Source organism: Ptychodera flava, chromosome 16 (genome assembly GCF_041260155.1).
Source record: "Ptychodera flava strain L36383 chromosome 16, AS_Pfla_20210202, whole genome shotgun sequence".
Classification (NCBI taxonomy): domain Eukaryota; kingdom Metazoa; phylum Hemichordata; class Enteropneusta; family Ptychoderidae; genus Ptychodera; species Ptychodera flava.
The window spans coordinates 6,628,029-6,642,528 of record NC_091943.1 but is presented as its reverse complement, the minus strand read 5'-3'; the positions used below and the strand labels follow the sequence as shown (position 1 = coordinate 6,642,528).

Here is a 14,500-nt window from a genome sequence, read left to right as displayed (position 1 = left end):
CTTATGAGTAATTTGCAATATTGCAACACTCAGCTATGGACCACCTAACACTTTTGAGAAATGTAAAAAATATGACGATCCAATTCTCCCAATTAGTTCCAGTTGTGTTCATGATTCCAAGTACGACTAGGTACGTAATGTACGTTGTGAATATGACGTGCCTTTTCGAATCCGGTTAAGAAATACGTGTTTGGCTTCTCTCAGTGTACTGCTGTTTCAGTTTAACCCAACGATCCAGGTCATTCGGGAGTGCCAGGCCAAATAAAAACGATTCTCTACAGAATGAAGTTCCCACGACTACATTTCATTTAGATCTACGTTCCTTTATTTCCCAAGGGACGAGTCGAGCAATTCAAAGTACAAATTCTTGCAAAACATTTTCTTTCGCCCTCGAAATACATCTTACACCAGAGTACTAGCTACGGTTTACAACTAAACAAAATATCATCAATGTAGAAAATGAAGCAGCTTTCATCTCTTTCATTTCAAAGATAATGTGGCTATACCTACAGCAGTTTCTGAAACGATAATGCCCTCTGATGGGAGCAACAAGTTAACACAATCGAATTATCTGTATGTGGGTATCTTGGCATTGGGATGTGAAATATTATTATGTATCAAAATGATTGCATTACCATTTTGATTCGAAAGAAAATATTTTTATTAGTAATCCTGCATTACCATGGACAGTGAATTTCGGTAAAAACGTGACTGCAGATTGTAAGCAAGTATACTTGTTGCACTCCGTTTTATTTACGACATGAAAAAACACACTCTCAACTTCCTGAGAAGACGTCACGTGATTTTAATTTAAAATTCACGAATTACCATTTTAATGTCCATCAGCCTTGCGGTTGTATGGGAGTTCTGTCATGACCAGAACATGAAGGCCTGTGTAATTGGACATTTGTAAAAACGACAGTTTTGAATTAATTTGGGCGTACTCACTCTGGTATCAAAGAAATCAATATTAACAAATTGTGTTGCCTTTGGTATAAATCGACAATTGCGCAACAAAACTTGAATATTCTAGCTTGGTCGGTAATATTATTTTATACTTAATTGTTTCAGATTAATGAGGCAGGATTTTGACCTTCAATTTGCCAGAAATTACCCTTGCTTCTTGTCCTCGTACAAAGTTTCTTTGCGATTTCAATGAAGCATGCCTGTCGTAGAAGAGCTTTCCACTTGAGATGAAAGGCTCTCAAATTGGCTGATTAATTTTCTCGTAAAATTTACGTGAAGTCTTAAACAGAGAACGATGCCGCAACTACCGATAGAATTTTCTGAGTAAATACAGCATGTTGTGGTGTTGTCAATTCCCAATGTGGTAAATCTTGTGGTAGGCCGTCTTGGATCCACATAAATTTTAATATTTTAATCGATAACAGTATCGTTGTTCTTCAACTTTCACCAAATGTTGACCGATCTCCATTACATGTTTTTCATTCCCAATGGTGAAACATTTCGCAATATTTAATGAAAAAGTCAAAATGAGACAAATTTCTAAATATCTCAGCGATAATCACTTGAAACCATTCGCTTGATTAATATTAATTTTATCATTATAACGGTCGCAAAATGTTCTCTAGTCTTTATAGTTTCATCAAAATTGTTACGCCTCCATGATATCACAGCAATAAGATTGTAAAATTATGCAAATTTACTCATAATTTAAATTTAAAATGGGTGTAACCTCGCGCGACTATTGTGACTTGGATACTTCGCAACTGAACAAAAATATTTGATTTTCAGCATGTATGATAATAACATTTTTTTTGCCCCTTTTAGCTTGGTCTTGATGATTTCCAACAAAAATCAGTGTAAGAGATAATAAAGACCTGTGGTGTTGTGGTGGACTTGATGTCATACAGAAAAGGAAAACTTTAAAAATGTTGAGTCAGGATAATTCTGCATGTATAACATTCACCCCATCATCTAAGACTGCTGAAGTTGTGAATGACAAATCGAGATGATGTATTGCCCAATGCAAGAGTTTTAACTCTTTTAAACAGAGTTAAAGAAAGTCATGAAGATTGTAAAGATATCGTAAAAAAATCCGGAAAAATGTAATGATTTGATTACCACTAATGGCCCAGTCTGCTTACCCATTCGTAAATCACTTTAACAATTTATAAAACAAAGGTGATTGAAAAGTGGAGAAACAAGGGAGTAACGCTGAGAAGCGAGATTGCAATAGATTTCGCGTGTCGTATATCAATTTAGGCGTGTAAATTTTTGATCGTTGCAGGACATGATATTAGGCCTATCCCAATACACATGATGGTTTTGAGCTCTTCAATACGTAGTAAACATTTTAGCCAGAGATTAGGAACGTCTTTGCAAGAGTAATTTTACACATTTTTACACATTTGTTGAAGTTAGAGCTTTCTTGTCGATCCTTCTATGATCCTATTCTAAACTTAAACTATCTGAATTTTAATTTTCCGTAAAACTATTTTTCCCCATCTATGGACTATATTTTTAGCTTTCTGCTTACCTTGTTGTTTGTTTTCTACACTAGTTCCGACGAACCAGTGATCTACTCAACTTTTTAATTAACCTCAGCAGGTCAAATATTGTCATGGTGATATCGGCTGATTTCTTGGACGATGGCGAAAGTGTACAAACCGTTGTACAAACCTCTCTCCTCCACATCTTTTTGTACCGCTCGAAGATAAAAAATAATTTTACAGACATAGAATAAGAAGTTACCAGGTTGGCCTTCAGTGATCTTGTGAGGCATCAGATTCTACAAACAGAACCTTAAAGTTCTATTCTTTTATGATACAATAAAAAACAGTGATCGATTAAATTGAAAATTTGAGAACTCGGGTGGCTTGTTGCATCGAGAAGCTTTGCGATAGGTAGAGAGAATCGCAAAATCGGGTGTGACAGACCTTTGCAAGTAGAAACTTACCCTCAAGTACCCTGCTAACGCTTTCATAAACATATGACACATGTCATCAAAGGGCACTACTGGTGTAAAACTTACTTACATCTATTGAAGCACTAATTTAACTGAATTTAATTTAATTTTACTAATTTAAAGTTACAAGTTTTACCAAACATATGTAAAGCGGGTCTACATCCACACGCAAAATGATCGATCAAACACGCTCAAATATTAGTAAGCAAAATAACACAACAGGTTAAAACACAGCAAAGTAAAATTAGACAGGTTGGCATAATTTCATTTGGAAACGTGTGACATTAGGTTGAATTGTGAACGCAGTTAACAGATACAATTCAACAAACTACTTTTTGTGTCATAAGTGAAAGTTATATTCGAAACAACAAACTCTTCAAGCAGGTTTCTTAAATCACCATATATATTTGATACGTATGATTTCAAAATTGTTTATTGTAAAGAAAGAAAAACACAGACGATAAACTCCCCCGTGGCAATTTGTATATTATTTAAGTTGAGTTAAGAGTTTTTAATCATGTAAGTTAATCGCTAAAAATGTTTCATGAGGTTTGTCGAAGCAACCTGCACTAAGTTTGCCCTCAAGCACGACACAAGTAAAATAAAAATGATTTTAGAAAAGCAAGACCTGTAGCGTGTAACCAAACTGATTTTGATGAAAAATAAACATGAATAAAACGCAAAACATCTTCCTTTACCGTTTGGCCGCATGTTTGGTAATATTGCCCATTTCACAACAATCACGCTAGGTACATTTCAATAGTATAAACTGCACCCGTATCTCATTAAATGGATGTGAAATCTAATCACGGTGCTACCAGTACAGGGTATACGATACTTTAAAGAGATCCGTATGGCCTTTGTTTTCTATTGGTAGCACAGTACTGAAATTTACGTTAGTCATGTGGACAATGTATTACATTTACAATAGGAAAATGATTAGATTTCAGCGGTTAATAATATATTTCCGAATTGTATCAAAGCCCAGCTTGCATGTAAATATTGTTTTCTTTTTCGAACGACGCCCGCTTCTCACGTCAAACATGGCAAGTCGCCGTGATGATGGCTATAGATAACGTGTGTGATGCATGGAGAGGACGAAACATTGGTGTGTTTTTATCGTACTTTATGTCTTTAAAAAATTCTGAGAATGAATAGAACGGACATTAATGTGAATGAGATGGTTTCTTTTGCAGAAATGTTTCCCTGCAATATATATATACTTTCCCTCAATCTAGATAGAGTGAAGAAATTAACGGTAGAACTTGAAAACAGAGAGAGGGAAAGGTAGATAGATGACTCTGCATGCAGTGGGTTGCTGCAATTTTAAATGCTAATAGTCTGATCTAAAGACCAATTGCGGACGAACTGAATATAACCGCAAATCTTGAATAATCAGTCTTAGGGTATGAACCAACCGAAAAACCGATACAGAGACATAATAACGTACATCAGAGAGGGAAGAACTTGTATACAAATAAAACTTATTGATTGATTGATTGAACGACCATGCCATCTTCTTTTCTTGCAGAGTCTTGAGTCACGTTGTACATTGAGAATACGATCAAGTTTGTGCGGCGTTCAAGTTTGGGTAAGTAACTTAGCCGTGCTGGGGGCATATGCCACGCTGACTACTAAGATCTTCAAGTAGCGTCGATCATTGCTATGAAGTGGACAGGACGACATCGAAAGAAACCGTTGCAGAGATTTTACGCTGATGATAAGTCATCCCGAGATTTAGCGCGAGACTGTCTATCTTTCACTCTTATCTCAGCGTTGCCAATTTTATAGCGTAGATGTCATCTGTAAAAATGTTCAAAAATTTACAATTTCAACATAGAAAAGCTCTTAGCGCCAACAATATTATGACAAGTATGTAAAATATTATTTTGAAAATAAAATTACAAGTACTAGTGAGTGTAGAACGAGTCAAAAACAAGAACCATTATCTATGACATATCTCATTCACCCTTTTGTAAGATCCTGCCGATTTTGTCTGAACACCTGTGAAGAGAAATCGATAGCAACAAAGAAATGGAACTTTACATCGTTAATTTTGAATAGTGTTGGTATGACTGCATCTCTCGGACTATCTTTCCAGTTCCCTTGCGATCGAAACGAAATGCGGAAGTTTTGCTTTTGAAGCAACGGGTACGCTCTGCAAAAGAACGACACAGTGATCACATGGTTTGACACCAGCATTGACAGACGCAAATTAAAATTGCACAGTTTTTCCAATTAATGTAATACAGTCTTGTAGTATAGAATTGATCGACGTCAAGTGGAAATTGAAAACTGGTAGCTGTTCGATAAACCGAGTCATTATGTTGTAAATAAAACCAGACCAATATCAAACCCAATATGGTATTGTTGGATTCCATTAATCTAGAAGGGATTTTTTATTCAATTTCATTTCAAACAGATTTACTGGGAACTGTCACTGTCAATATCTGTTTTCTGTTAATCATAGTCGTGTTACAGAAATCGATTCATATTTTACACATTTAGTTTTCGAATTTCTACCTTTTAGAATGGTTCAAACCTGAAATGGTGTTTTACACTTTTGGTAACGAGCTTTAACTTCGTATTACTAAAAGAGTCATCGGTTCGGGTTTACGCAATCGCAGTATTCACATCGATGGCTTGGCGACTCAGGTGGTCGAGTGCATGCACATCCCGTCGGTTGACATCACTCTTACCGATGGGAACATCCTAATAACTTGGTGTTTTCTTTTCAGGTTTTGAAAGCATTGACAAACAATGAAAAGCTAATCCGAAAACAGAGCCTTTAACTTAATCCTGTTCGACATATATGAGTACGCGTCCTTGTCGAAAATAACTCAGCCATTCCAGATTGAAAACAACATTAATCCAGCGACCGCTTCTTTCCCAAGTGATTCATCAATTATTTTGAAATACTGTCAGAAATTAACATTCACCGTCGCCGATTAAAGAATGCAACAGATAAACTTAAACCAAGGAAATTTTACGTCGAAGTGATTAAAGAATAAAGGTACCACTTAATATTTTGCGGCGTAGAAGCCAGCCGAAGAAAATGCGGGTTTCCAGCACATATGGTTCTGTGTTAGAGAAGCCCGTCTTGAAAACTATGCGGGTAATCGCTATTTACTTACAGACAGCCTGTGCTTTATGCTTCTACCTTTGTCTGTAAGTTTTCTGTCGGGTCTATTATTGAAAACATCGAGACAAGTCCGATAAATGATGGTATAGCTTGTTTTGAAAGTACGATACAGTAACAGTTGTATGCCCTACCACCCTTTGATTTGTAGCCAGCACCGCTTTTCGTTTAGGCAGCTCCCCTGTATTTGCACGTGTCACCCCTTTTTCTCACTGTTTAAACAGCTAGCGACTTTAATACCGAACAGAGGGTGAAACAAAACCTCGATATATATTTCCAACTGACGGTCAAGAGACACGCGTCAGTCAAAGCCGACAAGCGAATTCAGAAAAATAGTCAGAATGGTGCCAGCTAAAATTGATTTCCCTTGACCTGCTAAAGGACTGAGCAGAATGGTACACCGAATGAAGCGGCAACTGAAACGTGGCATTTGAAAGTTCCAATCATGCGCAGTATACATGTGTTTCTTTACTAGCTATAGTGTATACAGCTCTGTTTAATGTTGAGGCGTTCAAGGAAAATGATCAGATGCGTCCAACGTTTGTCGTACAGTACTATAACAGTCAGATTATTTCACAAAGGAGAAATAAATCATTATTAAAAATAACACTGAGTTAAATCCGCTAAACAAAAAATAATTCGAACACCTTAAAATTAAATCAACGGCTGACTGACTGACTGACTGACTGATTGACTGATTAACTGGCTGACTGGCTAACAAGCTGACTGACTCACTGACTGACTGACTGACTGACTGACTGACTAACTGGCTGACTGACCAAGGATGTACAGGGGTACATCCATGGACTGAGTAACTGTGAGTGGCTGGCTGGTGTAGTTGGTGACTGACTTGCCGACTGACTCAGTTACTGATGGCTGACTGCTCAACTCTCTGGCTGGCCGACTGACTGACTGACTGACTGATTGACTATCTTAGTGACTCGCTAACTGGCTGACTGACTGGCTAACTTTCTGGCTGGCTAACTGACTCGGTTACTGACTGACTGAGTCAGTACTGATTGGCCAACTAGTTGGCTGACTGACAGGCATACTAACCCAGTTACTGATCGACTAATTGATTGACTGACTCAGTGGCCAACTAACTGACTGACTGGGTATCAGCGTTGCCTCAGAGAAAAGTTGTCAGCTTCCTCACAAGACTGAAAGTTAACAGACGCACTGACACCGCTGGTAGTATTAACGGTAAAATTCTTGGTAGTACATAATTTTGCGAGGCGTTAGACGTACTTGTAATCGATTCGTTTGGGCTTTATCCAAACTCTTTCTTTATCGGTTGCCAATGGTTCCGCATGGCAACAAATCCGAGAAATGAAAGTGTTACCTTAAAAGTAAATTCTTTATTCTTTGCGTATGATGTTGTCTTGAGCCACCAAATCACACACATGTATAACATTCTTTGAGGGGATACAAGCTGAGCCTGAAGTTCGTAACATTTTCATTATATTTTGTTGTAGAAAACAAGATTAATTTTGTACATTTTCTTTTTCTTTCCCTTGAAGGATGTTCTTGCAAACACAAAGCATTGCGTACAATGTACAGTACAGCTGTCGACAAATAAATTCTTGTCCAGGCTAAAATTCACTTGTCGACAGTAAATTTGACGATACACACATGTAGTCTGTATTTTCGAGTTGAACACTAGTCATAACAGCGTGATTTTGCAAGGAGAACAAGAAACTGTATCTCTAACAGACAGAACAAAAGCAATAAAAAATACATGAAAATTACAGTTAATTGAGCGTTAAGACACTATCAAACCTGTAACGATCCAAGGCTCATAATTTGCGTTGATCCTAAAGGTTAACGTTGCCATGTTTTGAAGAACTGCTCTACGTCCATGTTCGCATAGGTCTCGCCGTGGATTACCTCGACAAAATGCAAATTCGGAAGGAGAGACCTCATTTTACACGATTGGAAAGATTTTTTTACTTGAAGACATCGAGATAAAAATGGGAAAAGTGTATAATTTAACCTTTTCATGCCTTTATATTTTAGGAGTTCTTTTATATTTTTTTTCAAGTTGATGAGTGAATATCACTTGTAACTCTTTCTTCGCTAGAGGTATTCGTACAAAAGTCAAATAATAATTTCGAATATCTGCAGCTGTCTGGGCAAACATAATTCCGCAAGTGCTACTAATTTTAAGTAGCTGTACTGACGGCAACATTTCCCGTTACTTCGTTCTTCCTACTCGATCGTTGTTCGGTGTTAATCACTGCAGAAAACTGTAATAACTGACAACCACCCTGAACCTTATTGATGTTCTTATTGAGGATAAAAATACAGTTTTTTTTAATCACGAGGAATTTATTTTTTAAACTCTTAACGACGGTCGACCATTTGAAAGTTGGAGGATTCTAAGAAAAGTGTTCTCAAAGATTACAGTTAGAATACATATGTGCTAAGACGTAATATAATACTTGAAAAACTTGTTCTTAGTGAGCGGAACACTGTCTTACTCATAAACTAGTTCCCAGAACATTATTAACGTTGATGCAAAGCTATCAGATAAAAATATAACATATTTCACTGACTTTCAATGAATCGACGAGCGCCTAATCCAGAGCTTGGCTTATCTTGGATAACACTCTTTTTGACGAGCACCCATAGACACAGAAATGAAATATTTAATACAGGGACTATTCAGAGTGAATCTTAACCTAATCCCCATTGCAAATACCTCGAGATACTCAACGACAAATGTCTTTTTATTGTCACTGATCACAGTCAAAACTACCGTATATGCGAAAACATGCTTATTCCTTTTATATTCCAAAAGCAGTTTTGCAGAAAAACAATTTTGACTAGACAGCGAACAGAAACCCTCGGTCTGAAAAAAGTCAGTCTCTGATGAGAGTGTTTTCAATGAGCGTCTTGGACGATACAAATGAAAGCGGCACCGGTTATTGGGTCAGATCGTTGAGTCACGCCTAAATGTAAGAGCTCAGTGGGAATAGGGATACGAACTGTCCACACAGCTGTTTGTTTGTGTTGAAAATCTCGCCACAAAATGATACCGATTCTCTTGTCAGGCTACAAAGGGTACAGAGAGTGCTGTACAATGGGTGTAATATCGGAGTAATTAAGTTGTTGGCCAACTGAACTCCCTATTTAGTAAGATACGCTATATATGAATGGGCGTTTTCAGCGACCGGCAAAGCTGACAGATTACGCCCCACAACCAAGACACAGGGATTTGTTTAATGAAAACACGGGCCAATATTCAGGGCCCCAAAACTTTGATTACCGGGTGGGAAGGGGAGATTAAGCAGTGTAAAATCACTTAAAGCGAAGAATGGCCGGTTGAGTTGAAAAACCGGTCCACGCCAATGTGTTGTATTGACACCAACGCAGGTTCAGATTAGAAGGGCAACTGAATTTTACACTGGGATGAATTTTCCCAGTGAACTCAACTCATGCGGAAATTTCGTCCAGGCCGTTCAAAAACGATTGGTCAGAGTTTTTGTGTGACTGGAACAGTGGTGTCTCAATGCTTCCACCACCAGTCTAGAATACCAACACAATTCTGAGGAAATTAAACAATCCATACAACGCTGGAATCAAGCCACAGACGAAGCAGTTAGTCTGTATAGAATATAAAAATATCTTGTTGGTTTTCCCTACATTCGGTATTTTCGCCTCTTTACTTACTTTACGATATGGCTTAAAAATCATCCGATTTCTGAAACGAAACGATCATCAAATTAACGATTGCAGCAATTGGCCTTCATCAAAATAGTTAACTTATTGCTATTTTCAGGCAAACTCTGTATTAGTTACCTAGTGACAAAGGTGACACTGACGCCTACTTGTTTACCGCAACCACCCTCCTCCTCCTCTTCCTCGCCCTAATCATCATCATCATCATCATCATCATCATCATCATCATCATCATCATCATCATCATCGTCATCATCATCATAATCATCATCATCATCATCATCATCATCATCATCATCATCATCATCATCATCATCATCATCAACATAACAACATCATCATCAACAACAACAACAACAACAACAACAACAACAACATGATCATCATCATCATCATCATCATCAATCATTCCCCTCTACCTCACCACCACCACCACCACCACTACCATCATCATCATCATCATCATCATCATCACAACCAGACTCATTCTTTAGTGACTTGTTTTTTCTAGGGATAACAGAGGAATTCTTGTGTACATTTTCAAAGTTACGCATCATATTAGAGAATCATTTTGCCTTTATTTGTCTCTAAAAATGCAATATATACTATGCTTGCTGTACAGAAAAGAGAATGTACAACAACAGCGAAATTGTTAACGGGAATTGCAGTCCTTTTTTCCACTCAAAATTGTTGATGCTGACTTTCCGGTCGCCTACGACAACCAGCGCTTGTTGCATTGCGGTTGACTCGCCAAGCGTAAAGCATTTGTCACACACATAAAGAAGTGAAGAAGTTCCCCGGATGATCTAGGAGGGACAACGATAACTGTGATTTCACAGTCAGCTGCTCTCGTCTCAGAGATATGCAACCAGGCTGGAATAGAGACATCATCAGGCATGTCAACGTCACCTTCATGTCTCGTCTTTCGTTTTCAATGTGATGTACACCTCTTCTGCTCGGCCCAAGCCTCGATGTGCTGCGTTGCGTTGAAATCAGTGACGAAACCCAGTGAACGAACTCTGTACTAGTATGTCGCTGATATTCCGATAGTTGAGGAATTTCTCCTCCAGCAACATTGGTGAACTAAACAGATGAAAGACGGGCTCATGACAATGTCAAAAGTTATAACGTTAAACTTCAATGTAATCAATCAGATCGCATATTTGAACGAATTTAACAAAGTTATAAAATAAACATAACGGTATTGTTCTCCTCGAACTGCCCTGAGCAATTCGGGAGTATTATTATCCCGAGAATGCCGCTGGTGGCGCTGTTCAAGAGGCTGGACACGTCTATCTGCAAACTGCGATAATACGAAATGGATATGCAGAACAGATGCTTGTCGTGATTTACAGTGCAAAACACGCAAACGATATAATGGCTCACTGTTGGTCCAAATTGTTCGCAATTTTACCATTCTCCCCTTAAATTGTCGCAATGGCAAGATCTTGGCTAAAACCTCATCAAATGTCGCCGTAACAAGGAAAAGAAAACTAACACCAGGGAGATGTGTACCTCATCCATTCGAAGTATAATTGTGCAGGTACCTATCACCTGTACAGTAAACAAGTCAGCTACAGTGTCAGCCACTATGAACTCTCCTCTATGGGAGAATAAAAGTCTAAAGATCACGGGAAAAAGAATTGTCTCGCTTAAAATATCACATTTGATCGACCAATTGGTTTACAAACGTATCAACCTCTTTTGATACTACATAATAACACGATAGTTCTTCAATTTTTAGTCTCGAGAGTTAAATCATTATTATTCATGACCGTTCAATCATCAAAAAATCTATCATTCACGTGGAAATATGAAGTTGACTCTCAGAAAATTTTCATAGAATAATCTTTCGAGATTCTTTTGAATAAAGTTTCGATAAAACACCGACAAGATTGAGGGCGTACATACTGCAGGAATTAAATTTTATAGTGCTATGATTTTACCGAGTTTATTGACAAATAATTTCGGACTTTGTAATTTGAATATCGCTTTCATGATCTGAACGATTGTCAATTGTTTATCGCTTCCGATATTTAGTTTAGTGAAAATAATGATGTCGGAAAAGGAGCATGTATGGTATCGTTTCTGAATTCCAAAATAATGTAGTACTTAGAAAAATGCTGCCCTCAACGGCTTTACCTTGCTACCATTCGTTCATGTCAAAAGGCACACGACTACTACGTGCTTCCTCCCAGTGCCAAAGGAAGAGTATACGCTCAGGTACCGTGGTTTTGACAACAGTTTTACCTCCATGTAGACTTTTTACAAAGGGAATTATGATAAAATGTAGATTGTTGAATCATGTTTTTTTCTTATCTCCAACACGATTTTTCCCCATCATTTTGTAGAAAGTGTCGAATTTAGACGCTAGAGCCACAATCTAGATTTATGACGCCAGACTGAATGGAAAATTGTAAGCTTACAGTTTGTGCTTTTTGCACCTACCTGTTATTCTCATCAGAGTGAGTGCCTCTCCAGTGATTCGTGCTTAAAAATTCTTTGAAATAGTACTACCACTTTCTTCCCTGAAGCATATGCAACCGCTAGAAGAAAAGCATTTTTGAAAATTATTGCAAGTGCATTTCCAAAAATAAACACTTGTCTGTTTAAATATTCTTTCAGGTACAGTTTAATGCCTAGGTGTTGGAATGCGAGCCTAGACGAAATGCCCTCTGTAGTTGATCTAAGGAATGAATTTGACCGTGTCCTTAAAGGTGACGAGGTATTTATGGCGTAAAGAACCTTGAGCAACAATTATGTCTGTATTGTTTCGTGCGTTTCAGTTTATTTTTATTCATGCTTACCCCGGTTTTTCAAACTTTTGTCTTTCATTCTTTTAATCAGCTTCCATTATGAGATTATTATGAAGCTTGTATTGATTCCCATCGGTCAAAATATCCACACTGACCTGAAAGGTAAAACTAATGACAGCAGTGTATGGTCAAAGACCTTTTGTTTATAAAGTTCCAAAAGGGGGAAACACGGCAATGATTTGTCTAAAGCGGCGTTCCTCTATGCCGTTAAGATGCAAACTTTTATTGCTATTTTTTCTTCTCGATATAATGATGACAGTCGTCTTATCATGAATTACAGTCTTAAGTATATGATTACAATTTGGCCTACACACAGAGATATAGGCGACAACTTCAAAGAGAATATTCCACAAATGTAATTTGTCTCACTTTCCCCATTTCTAACTTTGTACAAAAACTGTATTTTTATATTATTACAGAATTCCTTCGTCGACGCCAGGTGTGACGAATTCAATACCGAAGACTTAATGATAGTTAGATGGTGCATGTAATTTGTTTCAACCTGAAGACTCGATGAGGGCGCTATTGCAAGTTTTTTTCAAAAAGTAACGGCATGAGACATGACGCTTCATGTTGAAGGTTACCAGTAGGCAATCTGATTTAAATGAGAGTAAGAGATGGGGACTTTTCCACCTCGTGTTCTTTGCTGTCTCAGCCAATCAGAAAAGCAAAGAACAAGGGAATGTGAAAACGTCTCCGTCTCTACATCTTGTTTTAATCAGATTGCTATAAAGGTGTCAGTTGTGAATACATGTAACTTTCAATCAAAAGTACGAAAAGTGACTCGTAAAGGGCAACACCAATGGATACATGCATGCCAATTAAGCAAACAGACAGTTTCTGCACATGTACAGCGTAACACTGTCTGATTGTACAAGAGCTGTTATTTTTCCGAAAAGCAAACGTTTTCATGGGGTTTTTGAAGGCCACCAAAATGTTCGCTTTAATCTTAAACGCAACATTAACGAAAAGAGGTTGGTTAATGTTTACTTGTTTCGCGCCAGGTTAAATCGTTTTCTTAATGGAAAGCTTTACACTGCAACAAATGGACATGTGAAAGTTCTAGGTGTAAATATCGATGGCAAACTAGATTTTCATTCCACATCAATGTTTTATGCTAGAAAGCTTGTGCTCAGCTGAAGGTATTACAGAGATTTAGATGATTTCTCGATCAATCTTCTAGGTTAAAGATATTCCAGTGCTTTATTTTATCACAATACAATTATTGTTCGCTTGTGTTGAATTTTAGTGGAAGTGCCGTTATAGAAAATATTTAGCGTATACAATATAGGGCTTTTGAAATTTGCCAATAACGATTTTACAAAAGGCCTGTTTAGCGAAACTAGAATTATCAAGAAATCGCTCGATTATCATCGAAGCTTTTAGAACTTAGTAAATCGTCTCCTTGTTTCATGTGGAACTTAGTTAAACCCCAAAAATTAAGTATAATTTAAGCAACAAATTACAACTATCCATAAAAAACTCAAGAACAACAAGAGATGACTATAGGTTTCATCAAAATATGGTGCAAGGCTTTGGAACTCATTGCCCCAACATATGTAACAATGTTACTGGACTGATTTACTTGCCTTTTTGCGGTACTTTGAACGTGATTGGAACTAATTTGGGAGAATTGGATGCTCATATTGTTCAAATTTCTCAAAAGTGTTCGGGACCTTATAGCTGAATGTTGCAAGATTACCAGTTAGTCATGAAAACAAGTGTATTACTTGAAAAAAGAAAAACAGATCAGCTTACATTTCCAGATTAGTTACTTCACTATCCAATTATCCCAAATTAGTTCTCATCGTGTTTCTGTATAAATATACATTGTCTCAGATTATCTTTTTTTCTATAATTGTATTTTGATGATGTATTTATTTTGCCTTTTCAGTCAGCGATATTAGTCTCTGGTTACATATTAAAACTGACTTT

At 37.3% G+C, this 14,500-nt stretch overlaps 1 long non-coding RNA gene across 1 annotated transcript in view; it reads left to right on the top strand.

Annotated features, from left to right (window-relative positions):
• The window catches only part of LOC139152649 (uncharacterized), a 26,961-nt gene extending 12,461 nt beyond the window's left edge, over nt 1-14,500 (top strand). The window contains exons 2-4 of the long non-coding RNA XR_011556677.1: nt 4,461-4,520; nt 12,375-12,474; nt 12,985-14,500. This is a non-coding gene — a long non-coding RNA (uncharacterized lncRNA). The remainder of the gene's footprint in view (nt 1-4,460; nt 4,521-12,374; nt 12,475-12,984) is intronic.